Genomic DNA, 16,174 nt, shown 5'->3' on the forward strand with positions numbered 1-16,174 from the left:
ATGAAAGTTGTATATCATCTCGATATGAGTTCGTAGGCGGAAATGGACCTTAAATTGTAGTTCAAACGAGCGAGATATGACCAAAACAAAAACATTACGCGTCGAGGCCGGGAGCAACTGCGGTCCGACACGCGGCCGCAGCCTGTGATCGCGGGAAAAAGGCGGAAACATCTAAAAAATGGGTCCAAGCACATTTTTATCTTTATTTTCGAGTTATGTACTGTATTTATCTCTTGTGCCTATTATGACCGACATGACAGACATGGTGAGGCTCTGGCCTCTTCATTGCTACCGCTGATTCTTTCATTGACGATGGTGGGGCTGGTTATTTTTGGTACAAGGAGCGCCCGCTGACCATTATCATGGATCACAGTTGCTTGCTTCATTAGTTGGGTGTGGATTGGTTGGGCATTTGGACTTCAGGTGCAGGTCGTCTGCCTCAGCTGAGGGCGAGGATCTTCGTTATTGGCATGAGGTACTGTAGGTTTTGGGTTCAACTGATTCATTACTTCGGTATTTCTACTCAGAGAATCCATGCTGACTCAGGTTTTACTACTTGGCGGTGGACGAATTTTGGCTTAGATAGGAATATGTTTGTCTTTTATTCTTTGTTTGATGTTATTGTTTTTTTTTGGATTTTTTCGTTTCTTTGGGTGTGAGAGCCGAGGCTACTTCGGGGCTATGATTAGGCCGGAATTATGGAAGCAACCTCACCTCCGCTCTCTCACCTTTTGGCTTATTTTCGTCTTTAGACGAGTACTCGTTTTACTCTTTAATATTTTTTTCATGGGGCTTTTTTTAAAGAAATTTTAATGAGGCTTGACCTTTAGTCTATTTTTTTGTGCTTTCAATGGTTCTTAAGTTTTTTTTCCTTCTTTCAATAAAATCGCAATTTAATATATTTATACTTATGCACTTTTTACTATCTTTGGTATTAGTTAAAATTAAGAGATTTATATAATCTCTTTATATATAGATATATTTATGTACACGATTAATTTGAAATGTCATAAATACTTCATGCACATCTCAAATAAGTATTTCTAACTGTCAAAATGTGTATGTCAAAGAAGTAAATAATTTCACATGCAAGAATGTATTGATTACAATAGTAAAATAGAAAATTTGATGTATAATATTTTATGTTTAAATTATAAAATAGAACACTTACTCAAGACAAAGAAAGTATGTTGTATAAATTGAGCTGAGTGAAGACACTTGCATGCTGAAGCTCGATCTATTTGGATTTATTGAGCACTCTCATTTTGCCTGTCACTGTCGACCCATTATTGGAATAACACCGAAATGTCTGGAAGCTATCGGTATCATTTATTCATTTTTGCACTAAATATAAATTAAAACAACATCCCAAAAGTCAAATTAAAAATCTTTAAAATTATTAGCACCTTAAATTAAGGATTAATAATGTTTTATCTCTCGAACTTTCAGCGTTTTTCACAAAATATTCTGAACTTTTATTTTCTCCTAAAAAATCTCGAACTTTCAGTTTTTTCCATAAAATATTCCGCTATACAAAATTTGATGACAAAAAACTACGAACTTTCAGCGTTTTCCAACAATAGTGGTTCCTAATATGGTTTTCCAACAATGACGATCCCCAAAATATTTCTTTCGATGAGATATGATAAAAAGAAAACAAAAAATCAAAATGATCTCAAAAGATCCCGATCGAATTGAATTCGACAATTCAATTTGATTTTTTTGATTATACACTATTACTCTCTCTCTCTCTCCCAAGTAGCACGCCCGAATTTGGAAGGCGGAAAATAATAAGATTTTAAAAAATTCAATACCGATTATTGAGAATATTATGGAGAATCACGCTTTACATCATTTTTTTGTGTTTTATTTTTATAATTTGAGTTCACATCTTTTCGCTTGTATGCCGACATATCTTTAATTTTTCTTTTTTTTATATTAGTGGTATCAAAATTGTAAGTTTTGTCATCCCTTTTTAGTACTTTTGGTATTCTTTATTCTTAAATGAGAATTCATGTACCATTTTTTTTTTTTAAAGTTCGAAAACACACACACATCTGAATAGACATCAATATATATTCATCTAATTGCGCATATTACAATCGACAATATATAATAAATATGACACCAAAAAAATGCCCAATATCATAGATATCGTGTCCAATGATCAACTCTTACATATTTAAGATGCGTAATATAGTAATTCTTAGAAAGAAAAAAAAAATGTGTAATATAAAATGAGTAATCTATAGTTTGTAGCACCGGAAAATTATTTTGGCGGGCACTAATATTAAGAGCACCCGCATTGGGTGCCCTGATAAAGGGTCTCAAGTCACTCATCCTATCGGTCGCCCACTGCAGTGTCGCCTGACTCGAGTGTGACCTGGTCTATCAGGTCAAGCCCTGATAAAATTGAAATTTCGGCTAAAATAGTCATTCTCCCCCTTTTCTTTTCTTTTCTTTTTTTTTTATTTCATGCATATTCTATTACAATTTTTAATAGGTCAACTTTTTGTTTTTCTTTTATTATTATTATTATTATTTTCTTTTCTATAAATACCTCTCCCTTATTTTTTTAAGATTTAAATTTTTAAAATTTAATAATTTTTAAAATTTATGTAATTTTTAAAATTTTAAAATTAATGAAATTTAAATTTAAAGTAAATTATGTTATTTAAATTTGTGCAATTGAAATTAAATATAAAATAAAAAATAGCTATCATGTCATTCACTGCAGCCTCTTTAACCCAATATAATTCCCTTTGTCAATTATTAGGTCATTCCCACCGTGAATGCTCGAATATCAAACAACACAAAATAACATGTTAAATTAATAAAATATCCACAAAAACGAAGATGCAATGCGTAGATTATGGCAGATTTCTTTAGAGTGAAGTTTGCTGTAATGCCGCCACCATTTGCGCTACAATTCACTCTACCCCACATGTCAATGTCATTGCTGCTTCTTTTCTCCAATCATTAATCTGCACATTTTTATTTTTTTATAATCAAAATAAGCTTACAAGTTTAATAGTTTTATGACATCTGTCGTAAAACTTTTTGTATAAAGTTTGACCAAATTTATTGCTTCGAGGAGTAGGTTTTATAGATACTCCATCCATATAGAGGTGGCCAAAAAAACCGGAACCGGGAACCGAACCGGAAAACCGCACCGTTCGGGACGGTTCAGGAACCGGAACCGTGATACACGGTTCCGAACCGGAACCGAAACCGTGCTCGGCCGGTTCGGTTACGGTTACGGTTCCGATTTCTCAAACCGCCGGTTCTCGGTTCCGAACCGGAATCGAAACCGGGAACCGGGAACCGGGTTGGAACCGTGCCAGAACCGCCTTGGAACCGTGAACCGAAGGTTCCACGGTTAGAACCGGGAACCGTGGAACCGTGCCTAGAACTGCCTTTTAATTTTAGTTATTTGGTCAAATAATTATTGTCGTAAGAAAAAAATAACAATTGATATGAATAAATGTAATATTTTTAGAAAAGATGAAATAATTGGAAAAAAAGAAAAAAAATATAAAAAAATGTGAAAATAAAAAATAAAGAAAAGAAAGAAAATCATTTACTAAAATAAAATAAAGAAAATATTTGGTCAAATAATTATTGTCGTAAGAAAATTCTTTACTATTAATATGATGAAAGGTAATCTATAAAAAATATTACTACAATTTTTCATATTGATAGTTATTTTTTATCATAATAATAATTGCTTTGAAATAAATAAAATAAAATAAATATTGTAAAAACAGAAGAATAGAAATAAAAAAAATGAAATAGAAAAAAATGAAAAAGAAACGAGCAAAAAATGAAAACAAAAACGAAAAAAAAAGAAGAGAAATTTTGAAAGACGAAACAGCAAACATATACCAAAAAAATTGAAAAGAACTTAAAACTTTAAAAGTGCTCCTAGTTTTCCCCAATTAAAAGTTGTAAACTAAATTGCCTTAATTTTATTTTAGCATTCAAATGTTGTAATTTGTAAATTTTATTTACAAGAGTTGTAAGGTATAACTTTGAATTATAAGTTCAACTTAGAAAATAATGTATATGAACTTTATATTTTCTTGTGTCATTTATTTTATTAAAGCAAATTTCATTAAATTTTACACAACAATACATAAAATAATAAAAATTACATTAAAAAAAATGGACGGTTCTAACGGTTCGAACCGGAACCGGAACCGCCGGTTCACGGTTCGGAACCGAAACCGTGAGGGTTATTTTTCGGTTCGGTTCCGGTTCCAGTTTTTGGAACCGGGAACCGGCGGTTCCGGTTCCGGTTCGAACCGGGAACCGAACCGTGGCCACCTCTACATCCATATCTCCACAACAAGAGTCCTTAGTTGTGAAAAAAGGGTGAATGTCAAACTTTTCACCCAAGCGTTTTCTCAAAAATATTTTACTTTAAATATATTTATAAAATAATTTTATTTTTTTTAAGGCAAATACTAAATATCATGAAAATTCTTGAACTATACAAATTTTATCAAAAATACTAAAAAAAAATTCAAAATATTTTCTAAACTTTCAAACTATCAGGTTTTTATCAAATATATCCCGCATCTATTTTTCGATCACCAGAAACGTGATGTGGCTCACCAGATACCAAAGTTTAATTTATATTCTATTTTTTTAAATGACATGGCAAAAACAACGTCGTTTCGTACCATATCATTTTAAAAAAAAATCCATTTTAAAATTTAAAATTCACTTCTATTGTGTATTTTTTTTAAATATCGTATTTTTTAATTTCATAGTGGATTTTTTTTAAATGACATGGTACGAAATGACGTCATTTTTTCCGTGTCATTTTAAAAAAATAGAATATAAATTATATTGTGGCATCCAGCGAGCCACATCACGTTTCTGGTGATCGAAAAACAAATGCAGGATATATTTGATAAAAATCTGATAGTTTGAGGGTTTATAGAACATTTTGAAACTTTTAGGGTAATTTTGATAAAATGAATTAGTTCAGGAGTTTTAATGATATTTACCTTTTTTTTATGACCTGCAAAAATAATTCGATCATCGATATATTCTGATCAAGTATCATATCAGTAGTACACGCAAAATTAAAAAATAAAAGAAAATAATTCATAAAATCCACGTCAGCTCAGCTTTAATCTTTTTTCGTAATAAAAATAACAAAGCTACAATCGAACTTCAATAAAAAGTCAAAACCTTAATAACAACAGATGTAGTATAGTATCCCCTAATCAAGATTTATAACTCCGATGTGATTCAAATCGAACAGAAAGCAAGTTATTGAAAAGCTGTTAGAAATTTGCAAGATTAACAACACTACGAGAAGTTCAATGATAATCCCAACTCCTAAATGGCATCTTGAATTAGCTCTACAATCAATCCTTAATAGCTGAAACACGATTCTCAACAAATTCATTAGAAAACAAAGAAACTTACCAGATTGTAAACCGGCGTCGGAGGAGATGGTTGTGGGTGGACAGAGGGCGGCGAACAAGATGGGTGAGCAGAGGGCGACGACGCCCAAGAAGAATCGCCTGAGGAGATGGCTGGGGTGGGAGGAAAATCGACGGTGGAGGGAGGAAGCGGCGGAGGAGGAGTCGCGCGGCTGTGGAAGAAGATGCACGATTTCAAAATTTTATTTTGAAAGATTGAAGATGAGCTTACGTGGATTCTATGAGTTGTTTTATTTTATTTTTTAATTTCGCGTGTACTACTGATATGGCACTTGGTCGAAACACGTCATATATCGATGGCCGGATTATTTTGCAGGCTATAAATAAGAAAAAAATGAAACGGATATCGTTTTGCAACTATGCTTAGGATGAGATAATTTTGAAAAAATGCTCAAACAATGGGCCAAAAACTGATATTTACACTAAAAAAAACGTCCATCCTATTTCACTTAATCTGTATTTTTTTTGTGTTCTCTCATATTTAATTTAATTTATTTTAGTATTAAATAATTATTTTATATTATTATTAAATATGAATCTATACTTATTTATATTATAATTTTACTCATTTAAATAACCGTATTAAAAATAAACAGGCCAATTCAACACGAGGGGAGAGAGTATATATCGAAGAAGTTGAATTTTGTTTAACCTCTAATTACTATAAAGAATATGAAAAGCTAGCCCGCAACAACATTATGATAGTATTTTAAAATTAAATATAATAGATAAAGTTGATAGTTTGATATCTCTTCACTTATAAAAATAATCTTTTTACATTCGTAGACACTATTTCATATAATCGGGTTGATCCACACTCAAATTAGTGTCATTTACACAATTTGAATTAGGGTGCGGGTCAGGATCTGAGTGCGAATGCAATACGATTATACGGTACACTCGATTGTACCCAAGTGTACCTCCAAATATAATCATCATTCTTAATGTTAACCTTATATAAAATGAGATAATATCTTCATTCATAATACAGTTAATCATTTTTATTAAAATTTATGTCATGCTCTCTTAAAATTATGTTTGAGAAAAAGAGGGAGTAACTGCATAGAATTTTAAAATAAAATATTTATTTAGAGACACTATTTTTTAAAAATAGAAAAATAAAATATTTGTCCAAGAATGGAGAAATAGTTTTGGTGATTCTTCCAAGTTCTTTCTCCTTTTCTTGTTTTCCGAGTTCAGGCTATAAATGATTATGTACTTTCTAAAGTTAAACAATTAGAAAAGTTTTGTATGGGTCGGCAATGTTTGACTGGTTTTAGACGAAAAGTCATTTTAATTGTTTTTCATTATAGCATCCATATCGACTTATTCACTCGGGTGACTTGAGTCGTTTTTTTCGATGAATTGATCGATGTAGATCGACGATAACTCGAGTTTGGCACATTTCGATGAGCTCAATTTATCCATGAAAAAGGTGAGTGGTAACACTCACTTTTATATGTTTTTAATGTTTATATGATGTCAATTTTATAAAAAAAAAGAGTGTTTGATGATTGTTTTGTGCTTAAATTGTTTTATCTTGTGAAATATGATCTTTGCTCGTACTTTGATGAATTCTACAGATATTTCGAAGCTGAATTTGGAAATATACATGAAAATCGTAGATCATCGTGATACGAGATCGCGCAAACGGATCGCAAATCGGAGTTCGAACGAGGAAGATATGGTCGAAACAAGAAAGTCGCGCGCAACAATTAATCTCATGTGCCTATATATTGGTCTTTTTCGAAATTTTCAAGAATTTTCGAAATTTTGTGATTTTATCAGTATTTTCAAGTTCTACATTGTATTTATCTCATGTGCATATATATAGGTCTTTTTCTTGACCTATTAGACACATTTCTACACCTTTTTTCTCCCTCTTACATTTAGAATTCCATAGCTTAGGTTTATTTTTCCTGCAAGATTCAAGATTTCAACATTCAAGCTGTTACTTCAATACTTTGTTCCAGTTTTTATTAATTTCAATTATTTTTATTTCTTTCATGTTTATTATGTCTTTGATTTATTTCCTGATGTCTAGCTAGTTTTCTTATCTGATTTTAGGGTGTGTAAATAGTTGATTAGATTTATGTGATTGATTTATTGATACCTTTTTGCCTTCCTTTTTTTCATTCATAATTCCTCCTGCTTATTTCTTGTCGATTATCTGACCAATAATTTGCATATCTAGTTATTCGGTTTGAGACCTAGCAGAGATAGCTGTTTAACGAATTCAGGATTGTATGATATGATTTTAACATTGAGAGCTATAGGTGGATTATATTGAGCTATTCTTATTTACATTTGGGAGTTAATAGATTTTCTTGAGATCTAGCAGAGATAAAGAATTTACTAATCTACTGTCATATGCTGCTATAGCGAGAGTGCTTGATTTTATATGTGATCTCTCATTATAATTGAATTAAACTGGTAATTAGTAATTATATATATATATATATATATGTGTGTGTGTGTGTGTGTGTGTGTGTGCGCGTGCGCGCGTGTGTGTGTGATCTCTCATCATAATTGGATTAAAATGGTAATTAATAGGTTGATTATGTGAATTTGATTAATGAATTTACATTCATAGGATTAGTATTTTATTTATTTGAGTTAATTCTTTTTATTTATTTATTTTATTTGAGTCTATTATTTTTATTTTTTTTCACCTCTTATTTGTGTTTCTGACTGAATATGCCTATAGAATTATTAGGATTACTTAGATCATTATCGTTTAACAGTTTCTGTGGATACGATACTCGATTGTTATATATGCTACAATTGCACCATGTTAGTTGCAATATTTTGTTGCTAATAAATTAGTGATCAGCGGGCGCGTGCAATGCACATATTGATTTTTTTAAAAAAAATTATTAAATTTGAATGTAATGGCTCTTTGCCGATTTTTAAGGTTTTTACATTTTTTTTTTGTTTTCAAATGGCTATAATTGTTTTTAATTAACTTTTTAATTTCTTTTTTTGTATCAAACGGCTATATGCCAAAAAAATTTGGTTTATTTCATCTATAAATACGTCTTTAATCCTTACTATTTATTTCCCCCACGATTTTATCAAACTGCTATATTTATTTATTTATTTATTTATTGATAATTTTTAGGATTTTAAATTAATGAACTTTTAATTTTAAAAATTGTGTTGTGTAAATTTGTTATTTAAGTTGGTGCAATTTAAATTAAATGAAAAATACAAAAATCAAAATTAATGGATATGAGTCAGTTGGATGAACCTCCTCAATGCATAGTATTGAGTCATAAGTGATTCTCTGCATAGATGAGTCACTAATTGACTCAATCAATGTAGATGCTCTTAGTATTTATGAATGCATCGATAGCCGTTATGAAATGTTTAGAAAGTACATGTAGATGAAACCTTTCACAATAAAATATTGTTTCTGATATATATAAAAAAATGTTTGGCCATATCATAGCCGAATAACATCACTCTTCTAATAAATGATTTCGTGTACATTGTTTCAAAACTAATTAAGTAGACAAGCTATATATAGCTAGGTTCTACTTGTACATTATATATATCGAGCTTATCGGGATTATAATTAGACAATTTCCACATAATTTTGGATTCTTTTCTTAAAATACTTTGACACACATTTGAAGTGTAAATGTGTTACAAATTTAGTCCGCAGTTTAATATACGCATATGATTAAACGCAACAACTATTATAACCTTCTATACAAGATTTGTTAATTATACCGTACGTGTTCTCGAAATTAGATATTCATCTATATTTTGTAATGAACTAAAGGCATTTGATCTTTTCTATTTTCATTATAATTTGGTGTTGCCGCATCTTAGTATTTCATAATAGAGTTTGTCCAAACACCAAAATTAGAAGGAAGATCTGGAATTCAACATTTCGGTTAAATTAAAAATCCCAAAATGTGAATACTTTTGCTTCAAAAGTAGAAATGAAAGCAGAAGCTAAATGAGTAAACATCACTGCACAAGTACCGCCTTTAACAGTTGTAGTATATTTTGTATTGAATAGTTTTAGCTACCAACGCCTTTAATTCATGACTTACACGCGTTTAAATAATTTCGCCTTATTATCGATATTAATTGCTTAGCAATTATTTGGGTCATTATTTTATATCGCATCATCTTTGCAGTCTAGAATGCTAATAAAACAAAACATAATAGAAGATTCATGTATTAATTGATAAGACGCATTTCTTTTAACTAATAAGTCAAATATTTGAGTTTTCTAACCTATACGAGTGTAGGTGTGTGTGAGTTGTAACTTGTAACTAAAGAAAAAAGTTAATAAATTCTATGGTATCAACTTTAATGATTATATTTAGCACTAGTTACTCCTTTTTACTATTAAGCATGGCTATTTTACTTTCCTTCCCTTTAAAAAAAGAAAAAGAAAAATTTGCATGTAATAACTCAGTGAGTACATAAAAATGGACATTGTCGCTGTAGTAGTCTCTCTCTCATATCAACCTTTTTTCGCTTTCCTTCAATACATGGGGTAGAATGGGCAGGTAGGCAGTAAATTATTTTTACTGTTTTTCATTTAGTAATTATTGAAAGCTAGGAAAAATGCAATAAAAATATAAAATCGCTAATTTAATAATCAGTTATATTTTGGGTCACGTAAAATATGTGAAGAGTCATTGTAATCAAAATCTTTTGTGTAAAAAACACAATGCGCATTAATAACTTTCTCCCGTACCCTTCAAATTAGGCAAGTGTTTTCTTTCGTTTAAAACTCTACCTTTGACAAAAATAAATAAGTAAATAAATTTTGAGTTAATGGTAATTTTTACCCTATTTGAAAGATAAAAACAAAAATATACCCACTATAAAAGAAATGTATAAAATGTACTCATTTTGGGATTGAAATGACTAAGAGCATCTGCATCGCCTACACGATAGCAGCCTACTCGTGTAAAGCTCGCATCGTGTAAGGCGATGTAGTCCTCCCTTATATGAGGGCTACACGTTCTAACGTGTAGCCCATTCGGCCGTTAAAAATAGGCGCGTGTTTTACACGCGCCATTAAAAAAAAATCGAATTTTGAATTTGACTGTCTCAATTTAAACTATTGCTCGACACCTCGATGCTCGATAGTTCAATGCTTGACGCTCGACACTTGAGTGCTCGACGCTTCAGTGTCGAGCAATGCGCGAATTACAAATAAGGGTAAAAATGTCCTAAGTGGGTAGATTTTATTGTTTTAAAAAAAGTGGGTATATTTTATGTTTCATCTTTCAAAAATGGTATATCTCATTTTGCCTCATAAATTTTTATATTGAACTTCGAAATTATTTTCTCCATCCACGATAGCTGTGGTCTTTTTTCTATTTACATCCGTTCACTATAAATGTGATATTTTCATTCTAGAATATATATATTTATACTTTACTTCATTCATATACAATATTTATAAAAAACTCATCCCACAAATAATTTACTCCCTCCGTCCCCAAAATAAGTTCCTCTTTGGGGACGGCACGGGTTTTAAGGAAAAATGATAAAGTGTATTGATAGTGGAGAAAAATATGTTATAATTAGTATTGAGAGTGGTGAAAATGTGAAAAATTGTTATAATTAGTATTGGGAGTGGTGAAAAAGTGAAAAGTAAGAATAAATAAAGTATTATTAGTGGTGGGGTCAATGTCCAAAAATTGAAAGAAAGAAAGAGGAACTTATTTGGGGGACGTCCCAAAAAGGAAAAAGAAGAACTTATTTCAGGGACGGGGGGAGTATTATTTATCTCATAAATCAATTTGGTGGGATCATTTCTCTCTCTCTCTCTCTATATATATATATATATATATATTATACTTTATTTCATTCACATACAATATTTATAAAAAACTCATCCCACAAATAATTTATTATTTATCTCATAAATCAATTCGGTGGGATCATTTCTCTCTCTCTCTCTCTCTCTCTCTCTCTCTCTCTCTCTATATATATATATATATATATATATATATATATATATAGGGGGCCGCTCCAATGAGACCCCCTAATTTTAGTGAGATCTAGAGCACGATCTGGTGCGTTTATTTTATCAATCTTATGACTGATATTGTATCTGGAGGGTGATTTTTTTTTCGCAGGGTTCGAATCCTGGAGGGAGCAGAATATTTTAAATTTTGTTATTCATCAGTATATACTGCATTGTTCATCAGTATATACGGCCCTATTCATTAGTATATATGTCTTATTCATTACGAATTTTTTAAATTTTATTTTTCATCAGTATATACATCTTGTTCATTAGATATACGTTTTGTTCATTAGTATTATATGTCTTATTCATTGTCCTAGTGTTTCACGAAAAATATGGGATCTCACTGGAGCGCGCCCTTATATATATATATATATATATATATATATATATATCACCAAGTATTTTATAAAAATTTGTGTCTTTCCATCTACACCACACTTATCATGGACATAGAGTAATTATTATTTTTAATTAAATAACAGCTTTATTAAAAAGAAAAAAAGAAAAAAATCAATAAAGATCTAAGAAACCTTTCAAAGCACAAGAAAGCACACTAACGGTCAAGTCTCATTAAAACATCTTTAAATAAAATTCAATGTGAAAAGCCTCAAAGAGGAAAAAAAATATTCGTCAAACAAAAAAAAGTTAGGAGTGCGGAGTAGGGATGGCAATCGGGTACGACGGGTACGGATAGTGACTATCCATACCCATACCCACGAACTAAATGGATAGTGGTTGCTACCCACGAAACTATTCATGGATATCAAATGGTATCCGAACCCGCTATCCGCTGATACCCGCTACCCATCGGGTATCCGTGAAACCCGCTATCCGACGGGTATCCGTCACCCACTATCCGACGGATACCCGCTATCCGCCGGATACCCACTATCCGCCGGATACCCACGAAATAGAATTTAAATATAAATTTACAACAAATTTAATAGAAAAAAAAAATCAACACAAATAGCATAGTTCAAATCCACAAAGAACAATGTTTAAATTCAAATTCACAAAGAACAATGTTTAAATTCATCAACTAAAATATAAAATCCAACAAAGAACAATGTCTATAATTGCTCGACAATAGAAATAGAACCCTCTTCATTGAACTCTTCTTCTTCATCTTCAAGACTAGGGATGGCAGTGGATCTTGGACCCGGTCCAGATCCGTGGATCCAGATCCGTTTTTACGGATCTGGATCTCAATTTTTTGGACCCGACGGATCTGGATCTGGATCTGGATCTCAGTTTTGAAAACGGATCTGGATTTGGATCTTGAAATTTTAGATCCGGATCCGACCCGTGGATCCGTTTTATTATATATATATATATTTTATATTTTATGTTTAGTTTACTAATAATATTAACTAAATTAAAAATAATAAATAAATTATATTCAAAAGGATAAAAACTAAAAGTAATTAGATAAAAGTATTTTGTGTTATATTTTTCATGATGGAAATTAGATGTTGTTGATTTTGTGATTTTTTTTATTTAATTTAAAAATAGTAGATCCATGGATCTGGACCCGTGGACCCGCGGATCTGACGGATCTGGATCCAAAATTTTTAGATCCACGGATCTGGATTTGGATCTGGATCTAGTATATGAAAACGGATCTGGATCTGGTATTGGCCAGACCCGGTCCAGATCCGGCCCGTTGCCATCCCTATTCAAGACAAGTCCAAAAGCTTCCATTCTTTCCTTGACCTATGAAATAAGCAATTATTTACATTAGATATATGAAATAAAAGATTAATTATAATTATAAATTTACATACCTTCAAGTTGATTTCGTAGCCAATTTTGAGTACACATTAATGCTTCTAATAGCTTTGGTTTGAGACGACTGCGGTGCTCAATATTAGACTTTGGGCCTTATTGTTTGGGCCTATTTTAAAATATAAAATACTAGCCCATAATCTCAAAATATGTATTTAAAGCCCATATTTTATAGAATTTTTTGTGGATATTTGACGGATAATTGACGGGTATTTTTCGCGGGTAAACGGGTTTCGTGGGTATGGATAGTAAGTATCCAAACCCATACCCACGAACTAAATGGATAGTGAATTGCACCCACGAAACTATCCGTGGATATCAAATGGTATCCAAACCCACCCTAATGGGTTCGGGTTTTCGCGGATATCCACTACCCGCGGGTAGATTGCCATCCCTAGTGCGGAGGGAGGCTATTTCAAAAAGTCCAGTCTCACTATCGCCCCCAAATAGCCCCGGGTCTCACAAACAAAAGAAATGAAAAAACCGGGTACACGATCGAGATATTACAAAATAAATAATTTGAGAAATTACAACTCAAATAATTTGATACAACTGAAATACACTTGTATAAATAAATTATACGTATAAACAAAGTCGAGTCGAGATGAATCTCTTCCCGCAAGAAGATTATCGCCCCGGTAGTGCTCTTCGGTTTGGCGTATCTTCCCCAAAGGTAAAACGACTACGTCTCGTCGGATGTAGCACCACAATCCGGCGAGCTCCGGCGAACTAAATAGGATCAAGAACTGAGCACAAGTGTTGTGCAGAGAGTGTGTGTGTAGAAATGGCAGAATGCAGTATTTCTTCGTCACTTTCTGCAAGCTCTCCAGAGGCCTATTTATAGGCATGTGGTAAGTATGAATTCAAGACCTTGAATTCTACTCCGACGGCTGGAAGCCGTAAATGTTGAAGATAATGGCCGGTGGGCGCAGTCATTGAAGAAACTTAGCTGCAAAATTGAAGTTGCCATGCAGAAGTCGTAGCTGGCGTGTTTCTGCTACTGCCTCTTCTGCTGCTGCTGCCAACTGTTGCTGTGGGCTGGGCTTGGGTAAAACAATCAGTTGGGCCAATAAATAAAAAGCCCAGTGGAGTTGGTCCAAAAAATAGTTTGGGCCCCAAACACCACCCCAAAGCACCAATTGCCAAGATCCAAGATCCAAGTCCAAGTCCTTGGCCGCGGCCCGCCGGCGGCGGCGGCGGCGACGTCGTCGTCCGTCCGTCCGTCCGTTCGATCGATCGTCGGCGGCGGCGCGCGTGTGTGTGTGCGCGCGAGGCTAGTACTTAGATCAAGCCCACTAGCAAGCCCACAAGTCAATTTATCAACTCCATGTGCTTTGCTATTCTTATACATGAAAAACATCTCTATGTTTTCCAATGTGGGATAACATAACAAATGTTATTTTCCCTCTTCAACATCCAAACTTTGACATACAATATCTCACTCATCGGAAATCGGTTTTGAGACTTCAAGGATATCACGTTGATCTACTCGAGATGTAGATTAACATACAATTATTATTTTAATTAAATAATAAATATTTAATTAAATAATAATTTTCAGATATGGCATTAAAACCATATTTCCAACAATCCCCCACATGAGTGAGAAAACAGTATGCGAAAGTATGCAGACACTTAGCTCAGTTCTCTTAAGAAACAACATTGCATTTGGAAAGGTAGCTTGTGGCTTTGAACCTGCCATAGTCAATGTTATCGAGTATACCGACGGCCTAGTGGATATGGTTCCTTGAACTAGTCCTCCTCGGTGTATACTAAGTCAACAATATTGACACAATATTGCTTCAATCCTTATTCGTTCTCACGTTTGTGTCCATTACAGGCCTTGGAACACCTCTTTGGATTCATAAGTGTTTCAATCGAAGCGGCCCCACTTCACACTTACATAGGTGACTCTTAACTCAAGTATCCTGCTATACTTGTCCTCTTCGAGGAGTTCTAGAGTCATTAAAAGTCAAAGACTTAACCTCACCACGTGCAGGTTTCCGAACACTCACTGTTCTACAAGGAATAGGCAATTCGAGTGTTCAACACACGGATTTTCATAGCTTAGTTGTCCCATTGAACCAAGTTCTTGGGATCCTCCAGTCATCATGGTTGGGTTTCCACTATGATTATCCTTAATTTGTGGACTTCAAACCCATTCCTCCTAACAGTTTATACATCTAATCTCGATGGATACTTTTTGTCAAAGGATCCGCTATGTTATCAATTGATCTTATATAATCAATTGTGATAACTCCACTAGTGATCAGATGTCTCACGGTATTATGACGTCGACGAATATGTCTCGACTTACCGTTATACAAATGGTTTTGTGCTCGTCCGATAGCAGCTTGACTATCACAATGAATTATTACGGACGACACAGGTTTCGACCAACATGGAATATCCTCGAGGAAATTTTTAAGCCACTCGGCTTCTTCACCAGCTTTATCCAAAGCTATGAATTCTGATTCCATGGTCGATCTAGCAATACATGTTTGCTTCTTGGATTTCCAAGACACAGCACCACCCCCCACAGTGAATACATAACCGCTCGTTGAAAACGAGTCTTTGGCATCAGATATCCAATTTGCATCACAGTACCCTTCAAGTACAGAGGGTTCCCTAGTATAATGAATCGCATAGTTTTGAGTATATTTCAAATATCTCAAAACCCTTTCAAGAGCTTTCCAATGTTCATTACTAGGGTTAGCTGTAAAGCTGCCCAACTTGTTGACCGAGCATGCTATATCGGGACGAGTGCAATTTGTTAGATACAACAAGCTCCCAATAATCTTCGCATATTCTATCGCGTCAACAGGTTCTCCCTTGTGTACACTCAAATGCACACTAGGTTCCCATGGTGTCTTAGCTATTGGCTTGTCAAAAGCGTTGAATTTCTTTAACACTTTCTCAA

The 16,174-nt window shown here is 33.2% G+C and overlaps 1 long non-coding RNA gene across 1 annotated transcript; it reads right to left on the reverse strand.

Annotated features, from left to right (window-relative positions):
- Positions 1-2,741: 2,741 nt before the first annotated feature.
- LOC130987696 (uncharacterized) lies at positions 2,742-5,754 on the reverse strand. Its single transcript, XR_009089824.1, has 2 exons — positions 5,443-5,754; positions 2,742-2,984 (listed from the first exon to the last, which is right to left on the reverse strand). It is a non-coding gene; the product is annotated as an uncharacterized LOC130987696 (long non-coding RNA).
- Positions 5,755-16,174: the final 10,420 nt, after the last annotated feature.

Source organism: Salvia miltiorrhiza, chromosome 1 (assembly GCF_028751815.1).
Source record: "Salvia miltiorrhiza cultivar Shanhuang (shh) chromosome 1, IMPLAD_Smil_shh, whole genome shotgun sequence".
Taxonomy (NCBI): Eukaryota; Viridiplantae; Streptophyta; class Magnoliopsida; order Lamiales; family Lamiaceae; genus Salvia; species Salvia miltiorrhiza.